Source organism: Triticum aestivum, chromosome 7B (assembly GCF_018294505.1).
Source record: "Triticum aestivum cultivar Chinese Spring chromosome 7B, IWGSC CS RefSeq v2.1, whole genome shotgun sequence".
Classification (NCBI taxonomy): Eukaryota; Viridiplantae; Streptophyta; class Magnoliopsida; order Poales; family Poaceae; genus Triticum; species Triticum aestivum.
In genome coordinates this window covers 635,992,327-635,997,390 of record NC_057813.1, presented here as the reverse complement: position 1 = coordinate 635,997,390, position 5,064 = coordinate 635,992,327, and positions in this window count along the sequence as shown.

Below are 5,064 nucleotides of genomic sequence, written 5' to 3'. Positions count from 1 at the left end.
CAGAGTCCTCTTTCCACCACGAGCTTCATAAGGAGGCTCCTGGAGGAGTTAGATATAGCAAGCGCGCACAGACCCAAGGCCAGTATAGTGCGAGCGAACCGGTCACTAGCTAAAGTTTGGTTACCTCCCCCGGGTGAGGCGGCAAAATTTAACTGTGATGGTGGATTGTCAACGTTGGGGGACAAGGGGGCAGCAGGAGTGGTCTGCCGAGACAAACTTGTGAAATTTTTGGGTGCTTCAGCGATGGTTTTTGATGGCTTGACCGATTCGGCGTCTTTGGAGGCACTTGCTTGCAGCGAAGCACTAGCCTTAGCTCGGGATTTGAATCTTCAAGATTTTGCCATCGCTTCGGATTGTGTAGAAGTGATTTCCAATATAAAATCTGCAAGCTTTCCACCTTATGCTCCTATTATTAGAGAAATTCAAACTAGTAGCATTAACTTTTCTTCTGTTGATTTTCGTTTTGAGAGTAGAAATAATAATTTTGAGGCCCGCTTGCTAGTCAAGGGAGTTGCGTCTCTCGCGGTGGGCCGCCATGTGTGGTTAGGGGTTTTACCAGACATTGCCTGTATTCCGGATGTGGTGAACCTTTAATAAAATCCCTAGTTTACCTTCAAAAAAATCTCCACCTCCGCCTCATAATACGAGGAACAGAGCAATTGCATCATCGGCACACGATCTGTTTTCTAAAAATAAAATCAATTGCATCATCTCATGCTCACAAGTCACAACGTACAAAGCGCATCACTTCCCAAATCCCAAAACAAACAGGCTAGTACACTGAACAAAAGCAAGACTCAGCGCAAGCAACCACAGCATATCACTCGATCGATGCTCGCAGACACGAGACATGAACGAAGTGGAACGTGTCGCGTTACATGCATTCACAATCACACCCACAGAGGATAGTAGGTATCCACTTATTGTTGATCGCCACTGAGAAATAGCTATCAAGCTAGTTCGCCGGCGTGATCGAAGAGGTGGTTCAGGACTGTTTCTGCCACGAAGGCGCTGACCCGGGGAACCCAGGGGAACTGGTAGGCCGCGGGCGAGAACGTGAGCAGGAAGACGCCCAGGAGCAGGAGCGAGAAGCCGAGGAAGACATGTGTGGTGTCCGCGGCCGGGTTACCGAAGGAGTAGGTGACCACGAGCCAGCCGCATAGCACGGAGACCCGGCCGGTGTCCAGGAAGAGCCGCTGCAGGGGATCAAGGCCGGCGCCTTCGTAGGCCATCTCGTCAGGTCGCGTATCGATATGTAAACAAGGGGTTCGATCGGAGTGACTGTGGGCGGGGAATGTGAGTGTGAAAGAGGACATATATACGGCTCTTGCGTTAGGCTGGTCACAGTGGGGAGGAACTTAGGAGTAACATCACACACTCCAATACAACTTTGCTTATGTGGCACGTATTTAATGAAGAGAGAGGTGTTTGTGGTAACTAGCTAAGTTACCGGAACATCACACACTCCAAGAAACAATGAGTCTATAACCTAATAAATACATCATTGCATGACACTACATAGATGTTCCTACCCATTATCATAGTGGGAGTAACATAGGTAGTAACATAGATGCCACATAAGCAAAAATGATGATGTGGCAAGTAGTTAATGAGGAGAGAGGCAAATAGAGTAACATAATATGTTACCATCACATAGCGATTTCCAATGCATAATGAGTCTACAAAGTAATAAATGAAGGCAACTATGTTACCACACCTATGACACTACCCACTATGAAGGTAGTAATATAGACTAGTGTTACTAGTCTAAGTTACTCTCCACTATGACCAGCCTAGGTAGTAACATAGTCTAGGGAAGTATGAAGTTACTAGCTTATATTCTTGCCCATTGTGACCAGCCTTAGTCTCTGTGTTTACTCTTCTGCTAAGTTGATTTAATAGGGAACACGTAGTCAGCCCTACTTATTGATTTCCGCGGGAGTGCCGTCATTTTGTTATTCTATTTGACATACACCGACCTCTTGATGTATAAGTTCGGAGGTCTATTAAACTGGTCGGTGAGTAGTGTTTGATCACAGCCGTTCATTGATCAAGGGCAAGTTTGACCACACATATTTTACAACTACTGAATGTATTTGTTAAAAAGGAAAAAAAATCTGAATGGAATATTTGTCTCCCCGTGTACATACCAAAGCTTAGAGCACCTCCAGCCGCACCCGCAACATGCCCCCAAGACGCCATTTTTTCCGCCGGCGCCAAAAAAAAAACTATAGTCGCCTCGAGGACGCCGAATTCCGCCAGTTCAGCCAATTTTTTGGCCCGACGATCCCAGGCCGAACCCAGCGTACTGGTGGGCACTTGGGGGCTCCGACGGAAGGAAAATTGACGCATGCTGTCAGGCAAGAAACGCCTTTTTCGCGCCCAGATTCGACCCACGCGCCGCAGGACGCCACTTCCCCTTTCGCCGCCATGTCGATCCCGACGCCGCCCACCTTCCCACAGCCGCTGCTCCGCCGCTAGAAAGGTCATTTCTTCGCCGGAAAGAGAGGGTTTCACCGCGACAGCCTCCATCCCGTTCCTGGGCGAGCTTTCCAGGGCTCCGACCACGCAGGCAGGGATACCGGCAGCTGCCCACCCACCATGCCCGCCAGGTGTTCGGCGATGGACTCCGGCGACGAGGGGGCGTTTGCGGCTCTGATGGAGGAGGAATCTGAGGCCGACACCGGCGACGAGGAGCACCTCATGATCCTCGGCGCTCTGGCCGGCCTGTTCGCGAGCAATGCAAAGTCGCGACGACATGGCTCGGCATCGAGCCGCCATAAAAGCAAGCAGAGGCATCGAATGAAGGGCTATTGCTTGCTCTATGATGACTACTTCATCGATGCTCCACTGCACGGCGAGAATTTGGGACTAATTTGCGCCGAATTTGGGCCAAACTCTGCTGGGGGGCGAACTTGGGGGGTCAGCTGGGAACCCCTCCCCCCCCTCCCCCCCCCGCCGAATATATCGCTGGTTAGCCCCCTAGCGGTGGTATTTCAAGCCCTTGGAGGGCCGAACGGCTGGAGATGGTCTTAGATTCACGGGAGAAAATAACTAGACTCGCGTAATCGAGGTTACTCACTACGATATATAACATGCATGCTGCTTTGCCTACTAAAAATGGAAAAAGACCGTTAACAAAAAGTACTCTACTTAGCGCATCCCCAAAGCGGAGTGTTCGTCCGCGTCGTCCGCGGACACTGATATGGGAGCCGGCCATTCAATCCAACATATACACCATCTGCCCTAACAAGAATTTGAACAAATTAGACCAATTTCATGCAAACTGGATGATTTCCATATAAATCAGAACACATTCGTTACATTTCAGCATATTTCATTAAACAAAAACGGGCATCGCAATTTTTTAACATAACAAAAGTTTAACCTATTCTATCTTCGTCGGTGTCCGTGCTTGAAGTCTCCTCATCCCCACGTCCGGCCGTGAGCTCTAGGAAGTGAAGCTCGGCATCGCTGGCAGGGGAAGAATAGGACGTGCGTCATGGACATGGCACATATGGGACACAATAGTGGCATACCTAGAGAGTGTGCCAGGTGTGCCATGGCACACCCAAATTTTTGAAAAATGCCTTTTTACCATGTAATAATTTTCTGTTTTTTAAAGCCCGTCCAAGCCTATAGACCTCGATTTTTTTGAAGTATGCACACCCTCCATTTTATTTCTGGGTCCGCCACTGGGACACAAGGTGTGCCCACTTCTGTGTCCCACCTTCAGCTCTTCGTTGTCGGAGTTCGACGTGTTGGCATCGCCGGCCGAGGTGAGGTCCATGATCGACGTGGAGGGGCCAGCCTCATGGTCGTTGTGCCCCGGCTTGAATGACGCGGAGCTTCCAACTTAGGCAGCAGCGTTCCCGTCCACGATCGCTTGCTCCGCATCTGCATCCGCCTCCATCTCGATCTCCGCAAATAGGGTGTCACGCTCCTCCATCATGACACGTCCGCCATCACTCATGACGGATTTCGCGGGCGCTGCGCATGGACTCACAGAACGTCCGCTGCTCATCCACGAAGTTTGGGTCCTCCACGGCCATGCCTGCGATGGCCTTCTCATTCGTCTGCTCGCCAAGGATGTAACCATCCGATATCCGGTGCTGCTCAAGGAGCCATAATTTGTACCGTCGCTCCTCCTGCAGCATCCAGAATGTGAAGACCGACGGCGCAGGCTGCACCGGCTGCTCCTTCTCCGCCATGATGACCGCATAGTGCACATGTGCCTGTGGAGGGAGTAGTTTGTATGGTAGAGAAATCGACACAAATCTCATTATGTAATCGTGTTGACGACATCAACAGAGAATCCTAAATCAATCTCACAACATGAACAAATAGATAGATTGGGGGAACAAGGAATCGATGGCACGTGCATACCTTGACGGAGGAGACGGATTGCGCAAGCTAAAGATTGATCGCTGTGTTGTGGTGGAGGATTTTCTCGATTGGAATCAATGGGCGAGTGGATTTGGGAAGAGTAATGCTAGATACACGGGCAAGGTTTTACAGAGTTTACGGGTTGATGTTAGTTGGACTGCTCTGATTGGATTAGGAAGGGTGGAGGGGCCTGTTGGAAATATGCCCTAGAGGCAATAATAAAAGTGTTATTATTATATTTCTTTGTTCATGATGATTGTCTTTTATTCATGCTATAACTGTATTATCAGGAAATCGTAATACACGTGTGAATACATAGACCATAATATGTCCCTAGTAAGCCTCTAGTTGACTAGCTCGTTGATCAACTGATAGTCATGGTTTCCTGGCTATGGACATTGGATGTCGTTGATAACGGGATCACATCATTAGGAGAATGATGTGATGGACAAGACCCAATCCTAAGCATAGCACAAGATCGTGTAGTTCGTTTGCTAGAGCTTTTTCAATGTCAAGTATCTCTTCCTTAGACCATGAGATCGTGTAACTCCCGGATACCGTAAGAGTGCTTTGGGTGTACCAAACGTCACAACGTAACTGGGTGACTATAAAGGTGCACTACAGGTATCTTTGAAAGTGTCTGTTGGGTTGACACGGATCGAGACTGGGATTTGTCAC